Source organism: Hyla sarda, chromosome 8 (assembly GCF_029499605.1).
Source record: "Hyla sarda isolate aHylSar1 chromosome 8, aHylSar1.hap1, whole genome shotgun sequence".
NCBI lineage: Eukaryota > Metazoa > Chordata > Amphibia > Anura > Hylidae > Hyla > Hyla sarda.
Genome location: NC_079196.1, coordinates 117,608,030 through 117,625,122, shown reverse-complemented (window position 1 = coordinate 117,625,122; position 17,093 = coordinate 117,608,030). Strand labels below are relative to the sequence as shown.

The 17,093-nt window shown below is 43.3% G+C and overlaps 10 pseudogenes; all 10 read left to right on the top strand.

Moving 5' to 3' along the window:
* Nucleotides 1–767: 767 nt before the first annotated feature.
* Nucleotides 768–1,031, top strand: LOC130287326 (U2 spliceosomal RNA; annotated as a pseudogene).
* Nucleotides 1,032–2,514: 1,483 nt separating this feature from the next.
* LOC130287324 (U2 spliceosomal RNA) lies at nucleotides 2,515–2,778 on the top strand (annotated as a pseudogene).
* Nucleotides 2,779–4,261: 1,483 nt separating this feature from the next.
* LOC130287322 (U2 spliceosomal RNA) lies at nucleotides 4,262–4,525 on the top strand (annotated as a pseudogene).
* A 1,490-nt stretch (nucleotides 4,526–6,015) lies between these two features.
* Nucleotides 6,016–6,279, top strand: LOC130285829 (U2 spliceosomal RNA; annotated as a pseudogene).
* A 1,503-nt stretch (nucleotides 6,280–7,782) lies between these two features.
* Nucleotides 7,783–8,046, top strand: LOC130287321 (U2 spliceosomal RNA; annotated as a pseudogene).
* Nucleotides 8,047–9,526: 1,480 nt separating this feature from the next.
* LOC130285818 (U2 spliceosomal RNA) lies at nucleotides 9,527–9,790 on the top strand (annotated as a pseudogene).
* Nucleotides 9,791–11,294: 1,504 nt separating this feature from the next.
* Nucleotides 11,295–11,558, top strand: LOC130287320 (U2 spliceosomal RNA; annotated as a pseudogene).
* Nucleotides 11,559–13,047: 1,489 nt separating this feature from the next.
* LOC130286854 (U2 spliceosomal RNA) lies at nucleotides 13,048–13,313 on the top strand (annotated as a pseudogene).
* A 1,480-nt stretch (nucleotides 13,314–14,793) lies between these two features.
* LOC130287319 (U2 spliceosomal RNA) lies at nucleotides 14,794–15,057 on the top strand (annotated as a pseudogene).
* Nucleotides 15,058–16,532: 1,475 nt separating this feature from the next.
* LOC130287318 (U2 spliceosomal RNA) lies at nucleotides 16,533–16,796 on the top strand (annotated as a pseudogene).
* The last annotated feature ends 297 nt before the right edge of the window (nucleotides 16,797–17,093 follow it).

Below are 17,093 nucleotides of genomic sequence, written 5' to 3'. Positions count from 1 at the left end.
TGAATGACAGAAAGAAAAAAGGATGAAGAAAGAAGCATGAAGAAAAAAAAATGTATATGGAGTTGCTGACATGAGTGCAATCTACAAAGCCGTTGAGGCTGATCCTCATGGGAGGATTATTGCACCAGGACCCTTAGCACTTTTAAAATGCCATTCAATGCCACGGGCTAGATGTAAACTGCAGATGACCATGTTGTGGTAGTTACCATGGATACCCAAGTGATGTGTGAGCTAACACATAGGCCCAACAGATTCCAAGAAGGCCAGAATCACCAGCGGCACCACCATCGATTGTCAGGTCACCCGGATTCAGCAAATACCAGAGTCCAAAATGATGCAGGTTTATATTGTTAATTTTCAGTTTATCGTTACAGTTGGTGTTATTCCATGTCGGAAGGGACGCAGCTACAGCCAGTGGGGTAACTAGAGACAGGCAGGCAGCTATGTGCAACAAAGGTAGGCGTGTTGTTTTCATATGCAGATCTGAAATATTGTCTTATATGCAAGAGGAGGAGTGATGGGGGTTCAGGCAAAAGCCAGGCTATGGATTGCATTGCTAAATGCTCCATCAGAGTGCAATGGTCGCCTGTCCTTTTTTTAAGTGATGATGTGGGTTTAGCCTGTGCTGTATGTATGTATGGGTGGCTGACTGCCACCCACCCAGAAAGTGTATGGGAGGCTGGTTGGCTGCCAGCCTTCCTTCCATTCCTATGAGTAATGTGAGTGCTCATGAAGGGGACATGGTTGGGTCCACCCCTTTCCCGGTTATCCCCTCTAGGCCTTTTGGCTTAGATCAAGTGTAAAAAAAGAAAGGATCTTGCGACAGATCGCATCCTGAGGCACGTTTTTTTTTGTGTGAATACTTGCACTTGGGTGACTTGTGAGCACATACTGATACATACGTTCCCTATCTGGGGACCATAAATTAAATGGATTTTTGAGAAAGGGAGCTGATTTGGAAGCTTGCTTCTGTCGCCCTATGCATTGACCCGATGTGGCAGTATCTTCGGGTAGTGAACAGTGCACCACCCCATTCCAGTGTTAAACAAGAAAGATTCTCATTTAATCCTCCGTGGGTGAGAATTTGAGTTTGAGAATTGGAGACCAAAATGATGAGTTGCACTGACTGGTTTATGAACGTCTATTCATTTAGCGTTTTAATGACCATGTTTGCACACTGATTGGTGTAAAAAAATAAAATAAAACTAAATAATAATAATCTAGCACACCTGTGCAGGTTTGACATGACATGACAGGTAGCTGTCTTGTGGGTGGTGCTGAATCCTGTTAAATGACATGAGGGTCTCATGCCTATACACAAGGGTGTGTCATTGCTGTTGCTTGACCATGCATTGGTTTCTGTGGTCAGTGAATGATAAAAACAAAATTTACCATCCATTGATGGATGGGAAATCCGCCATGAGGCATTTGTTTTTAGAAACTGCTGCTCACAACCAATGTTGCAATGGAGTGTCTCCATCTGCTGGTGGTATTGGAAAGTCATTAGTGCTATGACAGGGTCTGAAGAAGAAGAAGAAGAAGAAGAAGAAGAAGAAGACGGAAAAAAATATATATAAAAAGAAAAAGAGAGAGAGAGAGAGAGACTGACTTAGTGAGCGAGTGAGTGAGAGAGTGAGAGTGAGTGAGAGTGAATGAGTGAGTGAGTGATTGAGTGAGTGAGTGAGTGAGTGAGTGAGAACAAATGAGTTAAAGCAAGTGAGTGAGAGAGATCGAATGAATGAAAGTCTGAATGACAGAAAGAAAAAAGGATGAAGAAAGAAGCATGAAGAAAAAAAAATGTATATGGAGTTGCTGACATGAGTGCAATCTACAAAGCCGTTGAGGCTGATCCTCATGGGAGGATTATTGCACCAGGACCCTTAGCACTTTTAAAATGCCATTCAATGCCACGGGCTAGATGTAAACTGCAGATGACCATGTTGTGGTAGTTACCATGGATACCCAAGTGATGTGTGAGCTAACACATAGGCCCAACAGATTCCAAGAAGGCCAGAATCACCAGCGGCACCACCATCGATTGTCAGGTCACCCGGATTCAGCAAATACCAGAGTCCAAAATGATGCAGGTTTATATTGTTAATTTTCAGTTTATCGTTACAGTTGGTGTTATTCCATGTCGGAAGGGACGCAGCTACAGCCAGTGGGGTAACTAGAGACAGGCAGGCAGCTATGTGCAACAAAGGTAGGCGTGTTGTTTTCATATGCAGATCTGAAATATTGTCTTATATGCAAGAGGAGGAGTGATGGGGGTTCAGGCAAAAGCCAGGCTATGGATTGCATTGCTAAATGCTCCATCAGAGTGCAATGGTCGCCTGTCCTTTTTTTAAGTGATGATGTGGGTTTAGCCTGTGCTGTATGTATGTATGGGTGGCTGACTGCCACCCACCCAGAAAGTGTATGGGAGGCTGGTTGGCTGCCAGCCTTCCTTCCATTCCTATGAGTAATGTGAGTGCTCATGAAGGGGACATGGTTGGGTCCACCCCTTTCCCGGTTATCCCCTCTAGGCCTTTTGGCTTAGATCAAGTGTAAAAAAAGAAAGGATCTTGCGACAGATCGCATCCTGAGGCACGTTTTTTTTTGTGTGAATACTTGCACTTGGGTGACTTGTGAGCACATACTGATACATACGTTCCCTATCTGGGGACCATAAATTAAATGGATTTTTGAGAAAGGGAGCTGATTTGGAAGCTTGCTTCTGTCGCCCTATGCATTGACCCGATGTGGCAGTATCTTCGGGTAGTGAACAGTGCACCACCCCATTCCAGTGTTAAACAAGAAAGATTCTCATTTAATCCTCCGTGGGTGAGAATTTGAGTTTGAGAATTGGAGACCAAAATGATGAGTTGCACTGACTGGTTTATGAACGTCTATTCATTTAGCGTTTTAATGACCATGTTTGCACACTGATTGGTGTAAAAAAATAAAATAAAACTAAATAATAATAATCTAGCACACCTGTGCAGGTTTGACATGACATGACAGGTAGCTGTCTTGTGGGTGGTGCTGAATCCTGTTAAATGACATGAGGGTCTCATGCCTATACACAAGGGTGTGTCATTGCTGTTGCTTGACCATGCATTGGTTTCTGTGGTCAGTGAATGATAAAAACAAAATTTACCATCCATTGATGGATGGGAAATCCGCCATGAGGCATTTGTTTTTAGAAACTGCTGCTCACAACCAATGTTGCAATGGAGTGTCTCCATCTGCTGGTGGTATTGGAAAGTCATTAGTGCTATGACAGGGTCTGAAGAAGAAGAAGAAGAAGAAGAAGAAGAAGAAGACGGAAAAAAATATATATAAAAAGAAAAAGAGAGAGAGAGAGAGAGACTGACTTAGTGAGCGAGTGAGTGAGAGAGTGAGAGTGAGTGAGAGTGAATGAGTGAGTGAGTGATTGAGTGAGTGAGTGAGTGAGTGAGTGAGAACAAATGAGTTAAAGCAAGTGAGTGAGAGAGATCGAATGAATGAAAGTCTGAATGACAGAAAGAAAAAAGGATGAAGAAAGAAGCATGAAGAAAAAAAAATGTATATGGAGTTGCTGACATGAGTGCAATCTACAAAGCCGTTGAGGCTGATCCTCATGGGAGGATTATTGCACCAGGACCCTTAGCACTTTTAAAATGCCATTCAATGCCACGGGCTAGATGTAAACTGCAGATGACCATGTTGTGGTAGTTACCATGGATACCCAAGTGATGTGTGAGCTAACACATAGGCCCAACAGATTCCAAGAAGGCCAGAATCACCAGCGGCACCACCATCGATTGTCAGGTCACCCGGATTCAGCAAATACCAGAGTCCAAAATGATGCAGGTTTATACTGTTAATTTTCAGTTTATCGTTACAGTTGGTGTTATTCCATGTCGGAAGGGACGCAGCTACAGCCAGTGGGGTAACTAGAGACAGGCAGGCAGCTATGTGCAACAAAGGTAGGCGTGTTGTTTTCATATGCAGATCTGAAATATTGTCTTATATGCAAGAGGAGGAGTGATGGGGGTTCAGGCAAAAGCCAGGCTATGGATTGCATTGCTAAATGCTCCATCAGAGTGCAATGGTCGCCTGTCCTTTTTTTAAGTGATGATGTGGGTTTAGCCTGTGCTGTATGTATGTATGGGTGGCTGACTGCCACCCACCCAGAAAGTGTATGGGAGGCTGGTTGGCTGCCAGCCTTCCTTCCATTCCTATGAGTAATGTGAGTGCTCATGAAGGGGACATGGTTGGGTCCACCCCTTTCCCGGTTATCCCCTCTAGGCCTTTTGGCTTAGATCAAGTGTAAAAAAAGAAAGGATCTTGCGACAGATCGCATCCTGAGGCACGTTTTTTTTTGTGTGAATACTTGCACTTGGGTGACTTGTGAGCACATACTGATACATACGTTCCCTATCTGGGGACCATAAATTAAATGGATTTTTGAGAAAGGGAGCTGATTTGGAAGCTTGCTTCTGTCGCCCTATGCATTGACCCGATGTGGCAGTATCTTCGGGTAGTGAACAGTGCACCACCCCATTCCAGTGTTAAACAAGAAAGATTCTCATTTAATCCTCCGTGGGTGAGAATTTGAGTTTGAGAATTGGAGACCAAAATGATGAGTTGCACTGACTGGTTTATGAACGTCTATTCATTTAGCGTTTTAATGACCATGTTTGCACACTGATTGGTGTAAAAAAATAAAATAAAACTAAATAATAATAATCTAGCACACCTGTGCAGGTTTGACATGACATGACAGGTAGCTGTCTTGTGGGTGGTGCTGAATCCTGTTAAATGACATGAGGGTCTCATGCCTATACACAAGGGTGTGTCATTGCTGTTGCTTGACCATGCATTGGTTTCTGTGGTCAGTGAATGATAAAAACAAAATTTACCATCCATTGATGGATGGGAAATCCGCCATGAGGCATTTGTTTTTAGAAACTGCTGCTCACAACCAATGTTGCAATGGAGTGTCTCCATCTGCTGGTGGTATTGGAAAGGCATTAGTGCTATGACAGGGTCTGAAGAAGAAGAAGAAGAAGAAGAAGAAGAAGAAGAAGAAGAAGAAGAAGACGGAAAAAAATATATATAAAAAGAAAAAGAGAGAGAGAGAGAGAGACTGACTTAGTGAGCGAGTGAGTGAGAGAGTGAGAGTGAGTGAGAGTGAATGAGTGAGTGAGTGATTGAGTGAGTGAGTGAGTGAGAACAAATGAGTTAAAGCAAGTGAGTGAGAGAGATCGAATGAATGAAAGTCTGAATGACAGAAAGAAAAAAGGATGAAGAAAGAAGCATGAAGAAAAAAAAATGTATATGGAGTTGCTGACATGAGTGCAATCTACAAAGCCGTTGAGGCTGATCCTCATGGGAGGATTATTGCACCAGGACCCTTAGCACTTTTAAAATGCCATTCAATGCCACGAGCTAGATGTAAACTGCAGATGACCATGTTGTGGTAGTTACCATGGATACCCAAGTGATGTGTGAGCTAACACATAGGCCCAACAGATTCCAAGAAGGCCAGAATCACCAGCGGCACCACCATCGATTGTCAGGTCACCCGGATTCAGCAAATACCAGAGTCCAAAATGATGCAGGTTTATACTGTTAATTTTCAGTTTATCGTTACAGTTGGTGTTATTCCATGTCGGAAGGGACGCAGCTACAGCCAGTGGGGTAACTAGAGACAGGCAGGCAGCTATGTGCAACAAAGGTAGGCGTGTTGTTTTCATATGCAGATCTGAAATATTGTCTTATATGCAAGAGGAGGAGTGATGGGGGTTCAGGCAAAAGCCAGGCTATGGATTGCATTGCTAAATGCTCCATCAGAGTGCAATGGTCGCCTGTCCTTTTTTTAAGTGATGATGTGGGTTTAGCCTGTGCTGTATGTATGTATGGGTGGCTGACTGCCACCCACCCAGAAAGTGTATGGGAGGCTGGTTGGCTGCCAGCCTTCCTTCCATTCCTATGAGTAATGTGAGTGCTCATGAAGGGGACATGGTTGGGTCCACCCCTTTCCCGGTTATCCCCTCTAGGCCTTTTGGCTTAGATCAAGTGTAAAAAAAGAAAGGATCTTGCGACAGATCGCATCCTGAGGCACGTTTTTTTTTGTGTGAATACTTGCACTTGGGTGACTTGTGAGCACATACTGATACATACGTTCCCTATCTGGGGACCATAAATTAAATGGATTTTTGAGAAAGGGAGCTGATTTGGAAGCTTGCTTCTTTCGCCCTATGCATTGACCCGATGTGGCAGTATCTTCGGGTAGTGAACAGTGCACCACCCCATTCCAGTGTTAAACAAGAAAGATTCTCATTTAATCCTCCGTGGGTGAGAATTTGAGTTTGAGAATTGGAGACCAAAATGATGAGTTGCACTGACTGGTTTATGAACGTCTATTCATTTAGCGTTTTAATGACCATGTTTGCACACTGATTGGTGTAAAAAAATAAAATAAAACTAAATAATAATAATCTAGCACACCTGTGCAGGTTTGACATGACATGACAGGTAGCTGTCTTGTGGGTGGTGCTGAATCCTGTTAAATGACATGAGGGTCTCATGCCTATACACAAGGGTGTGTCATTGCTATTGCTTGACCATGCATTGGTTTCTGTGGTCAGTGAATGATAAAAACAAAATTTACCATCCATTGATGGATGGGAAATCCGCCATGAGGCATTTGTTTTTAGAAACTGCTGCTCACAACCAATGTTGCAATGGAGTGTCTCCATCTGCTGGTGGTATTGGAAAGGCATTAGTGCTATGACAGGGTCTGAAGAAGAAGAAGAAGAAGAAGAAGAAGAAGAAGAAGAAGAAGAAGAAGAAGAAGAAGACGGAAAAAAATATATATAAAAAGAAAAAGAGAGAGAGAGAGAGAGACTGACTTAGTGAGCGAGTGAGTGAGAGAGTGAGAGTGAGTGAGAGTGAATGAGTGAGTGAGTGATTGAGTGAGTGAGTGAGTGAGTGAGAACAAATGAGTTAAAGCAAGTGAGTGAGAGAGATCGAATGAATGAAAGTCTGAATGACAGAAAGAAAAAAGGATGAAGAAAGAAGCATGAAGAAAAAAAAATGTATATGGAGTTGCTGACATGAGTGCAATCTACAAAGCCGTTGAGGCTGATCCTCATGGGAGGATTATTGCACCAGGACCCTTAGCACTTTTAAAATGCCATTCAATGCCACGGGCTAGATGTAAACTGCAGATGACCATGTTGTGGTAGTTACCATGGATACCCAAGTGATGTGTGAGCTAACACATAGGCCCAACAGATTCCAAGAAGGCCAGAATCACCAGCGGCACCACCATCGATTGTCAGGTCACCCGGATTCAGCAAATACCAGAGTCCAAAATGATGCAGGTTTATACTGTTAATTTTCAGTTTATCGTTACAGTTGGTGTTATTCCATGTCGGAAGGGACGCAGCTACAGCCAGTGGGGTAACTAGAGACAGGCAGGCAGCTATGTGCAACAAAGGTAGGCGTGTTGTTTTCATATGCAGATCTGAAATATTGTCTTATATGCAAGAGGAGGAGTGATGGGGGTTCAGGCAAAAGCCAGGCTATGGATTGCATTGCTAAATGCTCCATCAGAGTGCAATGGTCGCCTGTCCTTTTTTTAAGTGATGATGTGGGTTTAGCCTGTGCTGTATGTATGTATGGGTGGCTGACTGCCACCCACCCAGAAAGTGTATGGGAGGCTGGTTGGCTGCCAGCCTTCCTTCCATTCCTATGAGTAATGTGAGTGCTCATGAAGGGGACATGGTTGGGTCCACCCCTTTCCCGGTTATCCCCTCTAGGCCTTTTGGCTTAGATCAAGTGTAAAAAAAGAAAGGATCTTGCGACAGATCGCATCCTGAGGCACGTTTTTTTTTGTGTGAATACTTGCACTTGGGTGACTTGTGAGCACATACTGATACATACGTTCCCTATCTGGGGACCATAAATTAAATGGATTTTTGAGAAAGGGAGCTGATTTGGAAGCTTGCTTCTGTCGCCCTATGCATTGACCCGATGTGGCAGTATCTTCGGGTAGTGAACAGTGCACCACCCCATTCCAGTGTTAAACAAGAAAGATTCTCATTTAATCCTCCGTGGGTGAGAATTTGAGTTTGAGAATTGGAGACCAAAATGATGAGTTGCACTGACTGGTTTATGAACGTCTATTCATTTAGCGTTTTAATGACCATGTTTGCACACTGATTGGTGTAAAAAAATAAAATAAAACTAAATAATAATAATCTAGCACACCTGTGCAGGTTTGACATGACATGACAGGTAGCTGTCTTGTGGGTGGTGCTGAATCCTGTTAAATGACATGAGGGTCTCATGCCTATACACAAGGGTGTGTCATTGCTGTTGCTTGACCATGCATTGGTTTCTGTGGTCAGTGAATGATAAAAACAAAATTTACCATCCATTGATGGATGGGAAATCCGCCATGAGGCATTTGTTTTTAGAAACTGCTGCTCACAACCAATGTTGCAATGGAGTGTCTCCATCTGCTGGTGGTATTGGAAAGGCATTAGTGCTATGACAGGGTCTGAAGAAGAAGAAGAAGAAGAAGAAGAAGAAGAAGAAGACGGAAAAAAATATATATAAAAAGAAAAAGAGAGAGAGAGAGAGACTGACTTAGTGAGCGAGTGAGTGAGAGAGTGAGAGTGAGTGAGAGTGAATGAGTGAGTGAGTGATTGAGTGAGTGAGTGAGTGAGTGAGAACAAATGAGTTAAAGCAAGTGAGTGAGAGAGATCGAATGAATGAAAGTCTGAATGACAGAAAGAAAAAAGGATGAAGAAAGAAGCATGAAGAAAAAAAAATGTATATGGAGTTGCTGACATGAGTGCAATCTACAAAGCCGTTGAGGCTGATCCTCATGGGAGGATTATTGCACCAGGACCCTTAGCACTTTTAAAATGCCATTCAATGCCACGGGCTAGATGTAAACTGCAGATGACCATGTTGTGGTAGTTACCATGGATACCCAAGTGATGTGTGAGCTAACACATAGGCCCAACAGATTCCAAGAAGGCCAGAATCACCAGCGGCACCACCATCGATTGTCAGGTCACCCGGATTCAGCAAATACCAGAGTCCAAAATGATGCAGGTTTATACTGTTAATTTTCAGTTTATCGTTACAGTTGGTGTTATTCCATGTCGGAAGGGACGCAGCTACAGCCAGTGGGGTAACTAGAGACAGGCAGGCAGCTATGTGCAACAAAGGTAGGCGTGTTGTTTTCATATGCAGATCTGAAATATTGTCTTATATGCAAGAGGAGGAGTGATGGGGGTTCAGGCAAAAGCCAGGCTATGGATTGCATTGCTAAATGCTCCATCAGAGTGCAATGGTCGCCTGTCCTTTTTTTAAGTGATGATGTGGGTTTAGCCTGTGCTGTATGTATGTATGGGTGGCTGACTGCCACCCACCCAGAAAGTGTATGGGAGGCTGGTTGGCTGCCAGCCTTCCTTCCATTCCTATGAGTAATGTGAGTGCTCATGAAGGGGACATGGTTGGGTCCACCCCTTTCCCGGTTATCCCCTCTAGGCCTTTTGGCTTAGATCAAGTGTAAAAAAAGAAAGGATCTTGCGACAGATCGCATCCTGAGGCACGTTTTTTTTTGTGTGAATACTTGCACTTGGGTGACTTGTGAGCACATACTGATACATACGTTCCCTATCTGGGGACCATAAATTAAATGGATTTTTGAGAAAGGGAGCTGATTTGGAAGCTTGCTTCTTTCGCCCTATGCATTGACCCGATGTGGCAGTATCTTCGGGTAGTGAACAGTGCACCACCCCATTCCAGTGTTAAACAAGAAAGATTCTCATTTAATCCTCCGTGGGTGAGAATTTGAGTTTGAGAATTGGAGACCAAAATTATGAGTTGCACTGACTGGTTTATGAACGTCTATTCATTTAGCGTTTTAATGACCATGTTTGCACACTGATTGGTGTAAAAAAATAAAATAAAACTAAATAATAATAATCTAGCACACCTGTGCAGGTTTGACATGACATGACAGGTAGCTGTCTTGTGGGTGGTGCTGAATCCTGTTAAATGACATGAGGGTCTCATGCCTATACACAAGGGTGTGTCATTGCTGTTGCTTGACCATGCATTGGTTTCTGTGGTCAGTGAATGATAAAAACAAAATTTACCATCCATTGATGGATGGGAAATCCGCCATGAGGCATTTGTTTTTAGAAACTGCTGCTCACAACCAATGTTGCAATGGAGTGTCTCCATCTGCTGGTGGTATTGGAAAGGCATTAGTGCTATGACAGGGTCTGAAGAAGAAGAAGAAGAAGAAGAAGAAGAAGAAGAAGAAGAAGAAGAAGAAGAAGACGGAAAAAAATATATATAAAAAGAAAAAGAGAGAGAGAGAGAGAGACTGACTTAGTGAGCGAGTGAGTGAGAGAGTGAGAGTGAGTGAGAGTGAATGAGTGAGTGAGTGATTGAGTGAGTGAGTGAGTGAGTGAGTGAGAACAAATGAGTTAAAGCAAGTGAGTGAGAGAGATCGAATGAATGAAAGTCTGAATGACAGAAAGAAAAAAGGATGAAGAAAGAAGCATGAAGAAAAAAAAATGTATATGGAGTTGCTGACATGAGTGCAATCTACAAAGCCGTTGAGGCTGATCCTCATGGGAGGATTATTGCACCAGGACCCTTAGCACTTTTAAAATGCCATTCAATGCCACGGGCTAGATGTAAACTGCAGATGACCATGTTGTGGTAGTTACCATGGATACCCAAGTGATGTGTGAGCTAACACATAGGCCCAACAGATTCCAAGAAGGCCAGAATCACCAGCGGCACCACCATCGATTGTCAGGTCACCCGGATTCAGCAAATACCAGAGTCCAAAATGATGCAGGTTTATACTGTTAATTTTCAGTTTATCGTTACAGTTGGTGTTATTCCATGTCGGAAGGGACGCAGCTACAGCCAGTGGGGTAACTAGAGACAGGCAGGCAGCTATGTGCAACAAAGGTAGGCGTGTTGTTTTCATATGCAGATCTGAAATATTGTCTTATATGCAAGAGGAGGAGTGATGGGGGTTCAGGCAAAAGCCAGGCTATGGATTGCATTGCTAAATGCTCCATCAGAGTGCAATGGTCGCCTGTCCTTTTTTTAAGTGATGATGTGGGTTTAGCCTGTGCTGTATGTATGTATGGGTGGCTGACTGCCACCCACCCAGAAAGTGTATGGGAGGCTGGTTGGCTGCCAGCCTTCCTTCCATTCCTATGAGTAATGTGAGTGCTCATGAAGGGGACATGGTTGGGTCCACCCCTTTCCCGGTTATCCCCTCTAGGCCTTTTGGCTTAGATCAAGTGTAAAAAAAGAAAGGATCTTGCGACAGATCGCATCCTGAGGCACGTTTTTTTTTGTGTGAATACTTGCACTTGGGTGACTTGTGAGCACATACTGATACATACGTTCCCTATCTGGGGACCATAAATTAAATGGATTTTTGAGAAAGGGAGCTGATTTGGAAGCTTGCTTCTGTCGCCCTATGCATTGACCCGATGTGGCAGTATCTTCGGGTAGTGAACAGTGCACCACCCCATTCCAGTGTTAAACAAGAAAGATTCTCATTTAATCCTCCGTGGGTGAGAATTTGAGTTTGAGAATTGGAGACCAAAATGATGAGTTGCACTGACTGGTTTATGAACGTCTATTCATTTAGCGTTTTAATGACCATGTTTGCACACTGATTGGTGTAAAAAAATAAAATAAAACTAAATAATAATAATCTAGCACACCTGTGCAGGTTTGACATGACATGACAGGTAGCTGTCTTGTGGGTGGTGCTGAATCCTGTTAAATGACATGAGGGTCTCATGCCTATACACAAGGGTGTGTCATTGCTGTTGCTTGACCATGCATTGGTTTCTGTGGTCAGTGAATGATAAAAACAAAATTTACCATCCATTGATGGATGGGAAATCCGCCATGAGGCATTTGTTTTTAGAAACTGCTGCTCACAACCAATGTTGCAATGGAGTGTCTCCATCTGCTGGTGGTATTGGAAAGGCATTAGTGCTATGACAGGGTCTGAAGAAGAAGAAGAAGAAGAAGAAGAAGAAGAAGAAGAAGACGGAAAAAAATATATATAAAAAGAAAAAGAGAGAGAGAGAGAGAGACTGACTTAGTGAGCGAGTGAGTGAGAGAGTGAGAGTGAGTGAGAGTGAATGAGTGAGTGAGTGATTGAGTGAGTGAGTGAGTGAGTGAGTGAGAACAAATGAGTTAAAGCAAGTGAGTGAGAGAGATCGAATGAATGAAAGTCTGAATGACAGAAAGAAAAAAGGATGAAGAAAGAAGCATGAAGAAAAAAAAATGTATATGGAGTTGCTGACATGAGTGCAATCTACAAAGCCGTTGAGGCTGATCCTCATGGGAGGATTATTGCACCAGGACCCTTAGCACTTTTAAAATGCCATTCAATGCCACGGGCTAGATGTAAACTGCAGATGACCATGTTGTGGTAGTTACCATGGATACCCAAGTGATGTGTGAGCTAACACATAGGCCCAACAGATTCCAAGAAGGCCAGAATCACCAGCGGCACCACCATCGATTGTCAGGTCACCCGGATTCAGCAAATACCAGAGTCCAAAATGATGCAGGTTTATACTGTTAATTTTCAGTTTATCGTTACAGTTGGTGTTATTCCATGTCGGAAGGGACGCAGCTACAGCCAGTGGGGTAACTAGAGACAGGCAGGCAGCTATGTGCAACAAAGGTAGGCGTGTTGTTTTCATATGCAGATCTGAAATATTGTCTTATATGCAAGAGGAGGAGTGATGGGGGTTCAGGCAAAAGCCAGGCTATGGATTGCATTGCTAAATGCTCCATCAGAGTGCAATGGTCGCCTGTCCTTTTTTTAAGTGATGATGTGGGTTTAGCCTGTGCTGTATGTATGTATGGGTGGCTGACTGCCACCCACCCAGAAAGTGTATGGGAGGCTGGTTGGCTGCCAGCCTTCCTTCCATTCCTATGAGTAATGTGAGTGCTCATGAAGGGGACATGGTTGGGTCCACCCCTTTCCCGGTTATCCCCTCTAGGCCTTTTGGCTTAGATCAAGTGTAAAAAAAGAAAGGATCTTGCGACAGATCGCATCCTGAGGCACGTTTTTTTTTGTGTGAATACTTGCACTTGGGTGACTTGTGAGCACATACTGATACATACGTTCCCTATCTGGGGACCATAAATTAAATGGATTTTTGAGAAAAAGGGAGCTGATTTGGAAGCTTGCTTCTGTCGCCCTATGCATTGACCCGATGTGGCAGTATCTTCGGGTAGTGAACAGTGCACCACCCCATTCCAGTGTTAAACAAGAAAGATTCTCATTTAATCCTCCGTGGGTGAGAATTTGAGTTTGAGAATTGGAGACCAAAATGATGAGTTGCACTGACTGGTTTATGAACGTCTATTCATTTAGCGTTTTAATGACCATGTTTGCACACTGATTGGTGTAAAAAAATAAAATAAAACTAAATAATAATAATCTAGCACACCTGTGCAGGTTTGACATGACATGACAGGTAGCTGTCTTGTGGGTGGTGCTGAATCCTGTTAAATGACATGAGGGTCTCATGCCTATACACAAGGGTGTGTCATTGCTGTTGCTTGACCATGCATTGGTTTCTGTGGTCAGTGAATGATAAAAACAAAATTTACCATCCATTGATGGATGGGAAATCCGCCATGAGGCATTTGTTTTAGAAACTGCTGCTCACAACCAATGTTGCAATGGAGTGTCTCCATCTGCTGGTGGTATTGGAAAGGCATTAGTGCTATGACAGGGTCTGAAGAAGAAGAAGAAGAAGAAGAAGAAGAAGAAGAAGACGGAAAAAAATATATATAAAAAGAAAAAGAGAGAGAGAGAGAGAGACTGACTTAGTGAGCGAGTGAGTGAGAGAGTGAGAGTGAGTGAGAGTGAATGAGTGAGTGAGTGATTGAGTGAGTGAGTGAGTGAGTGAGAACAAATGAGTTAAAGCAAGTGAGTGAGAGAGATCGAATGAATGAAAGTCTGAATGACAGAAAGAAAAAAGGATGAAGAAAGAAGCATGAAGAAAAAAAAATGTATATGGAGTTGCTGACATGAGTGCAATCTACAAAGCCGTTGAGGCTGATCCTCATGGGAGGATTATTGCACCAGGACCCTTAGCACTTTTAAAATGCCATTCAATGCCACGGGCTAGATGTAAACTGCAGATGACCATGTTGTGGTAGTTACCATGGATACCCAAGTGATGTGTGAGCTAACACATAGGCCCAACAGATTCCAAGAAGGCCAGAATCACCAGCGGCACCACCATCGATTGTCAGGTCACCCGGATTCAGCAAATACCAGAGTCCAAAATGATGCAGGTTTATACTGTTAATTTTCAGTTTATCGTTACAGTTGGTGTTATTCCATGTCGGAAGGGACGCAGCTACAGCCAGTGGGTAACTAGAGACAGGCAGGCAGCTATGTGCAACAAAGGTAGGCGTGTTGTTTTCATATGCAGATCTGAAATATTGTCTTATATGCAAGAGGAGGAGTGATGGGGGTTCAGGCAAAAGCCAGGCTATGGATTGCATTGCTAAATGCTCCATCAGAGTGCAATGGTCGCCTGTCCTTTTTTTAAGTGATGATGTGGGTTTAGCCTGTGCTGTATGTATGTATGGGTGGCTGACTGCCACCCACCCAGAAAGTGTATGGGAGGCTGGTTGGCTGCCAGCCTTCCTTCCATTCCTATGAGTAATGTGAGTGCTCATGAAGGGGACATGGTTGGGTCCACCCCTTTCCCGGTTATCCCCTCTAGGCCTTTTGGCTTAGATCAAGTGTAAAAAAAGAAAGGATCTTGCGACAGATCGCATCCTGAGGCACGTTTTTTTTTGTGTGAATACTTGCACTTGGGTGACTTGTGAGCACATACTGATACATACGTTCCCTATCTGGGGACCATAAATTAAATGGATTTTTGAGAAAGGGAGCTGATTTGGAAGCTTGCTTCTGTCGCCCTATGCATTGACCCGATGTGGCAGTATCTTCGGGTAGTGAACAGTGCACCACCCCATTCCAGTGTTAAACAAGAAAGATTCTCATTTAATCCTCCGTGGGTGAGAATTTGAGTTTGAGAATTGGAGACCAAAATGATGAGTTGCACTGACTGGTTTATGAACGTCTATTCATTTAGCGTTTTAATGACCATGTTTGCACACTGATTGGTGTAAAAAAATAAAATAAAACTAAATAATAATAATCTAGCACACCTGTGCAGGTTTGACATGACATGACAGGTAGCTGTCTTGTGGGTGGTGCTGAATCCTGTTAAATGACATGAGGGTCTCATGCCTATACACAAGGGTGTGTCATTGCTGTTGCTTGACCATGCATTGGTTTCTGTGGTCAGTGAATGATAAAAACAAAATTTACCATCCATTGATGGATGGGAATTCCGCCATGAGGCATTTGTTTTTAGAAACTGCTGCTCACAACCAATGTTGCAATGGAGTGTCTCCATCTGCTGGTGGTATTGGAAAGGCATTAGTGCTATGACAGGGTCTGAAGAAGAAGAAGAAGAAGAAGAAGAAGAAGAAGACGGAAAAAAATATATATAAAAAGAAAAAGAGAGAGAGAGAGAGAGACTGACTTAGTGAGCGAGTGAGTGAGAGAGTGAGAGTGAGTGAGAGTGAATGAGTGAGTGATTGAGTGAGTGAGTGAGTGAGTGAGAACAAATGAGTTAAAGCAAGTGAGTGAGAGAGATCGAATGAATGAAAGTCTGAATGACAGAAAGAAAAAAGGATGAAGAAAGAAGCATGAAGAAAAAAAAATGTATATGGAGTTGCTGACATGAGTGCAATCTACAAAGCCGTTGAGGCTGATCCTCATGGGAGGATTATTGCACCAGGACCCTTAGCACTTTTAAAATGCCATTCAATGCCACGGGCTAGATGTAAACTGCAGATGACCATGTTGTGGTAGTTACCATGGATACCCAAGTGATGTGTGAGCTAACACATAGGCCCAACAGATTCCAAGAAGGCCAGAATCACCAGCGGCACCACCATCGATTGTCAGGTCACCCGGATTCAGCAAATACCAGAGTCCAAAATGATGCAGGTTTATACTGTTAATTTTCAGTTTATCGTTACAGTTGGTGTTATTCCATGTCGGAAGGGACGCAGCTACAGCCAGTGGGGTAACTAGAGACAGGCAGGCAGCTATGTGCAACAAAGGTAGGCGTGTTGTTTTCATATGCAGATCTGAAATATTGTCTTATATGCAAGAGGAGGAGTGATGGGGGTTCAGGCAAAAGCCAGGCTATGGATTGCATTGCTAAATGCTCCATCAGAGTGCAATGGTCGCCTGTCCTTTTTTTAAGTGATGATGTGGGTTTAGCCTGTGCTGTATGTATGTATGGGTGGCTGACTGCCACCCACCCAGAAAGTGTATGGGAGGCTGGTTGGCTGCCAGCCTTCCTTCCATTCCTATGAGTAATGTGAGTGCTCATGAAGGGGACATGGTTGGGTCCACCCCTTTCCCGGTTATCCCCTCTAGGCCTTTTGGCTTAGATCAAGTGTAAAAAAAGAAAGGATCTTGCGACAGATCGCATCCTGAGGCACGTTTTTTTTTGTGTGAATACTTGCACTTGGGTGACTTGTGAGCACATACTGATACATACGTTCCCTATCTGGGGACCATAAATTAAATGGATTTTTGAGAAAGGGAGCTGATTTGGAAGCTTGCTTCTGTCGCCCTATGCATTGACCCGATGTGGCAGTATCTTCGGGTAGTGAACAGTGCACCACCCCATTCCAGTGTTAAACAAGAAAGATTCTCATTTAATCCTCCGTGGGTGAGAATTTGAGTTTGAGAATTGGAGACCAAAATGATGAGTTGCACTGACTGGTTTATGAACGTCTATTCATTTAGCGTTTTAATGACCATGTTTGCACACTGATTGGTGTAAAAAAATAAAATAAAACTAAATAATAATAATCTAGCACACCTGTGCAGGTTTGACATGACATGACAGGTAGCTGTCTTGTGGGTGGTGCTGAATCCTGTTAAATGACATGAGGGTCTCATGCCTATACACAAGGGTGTG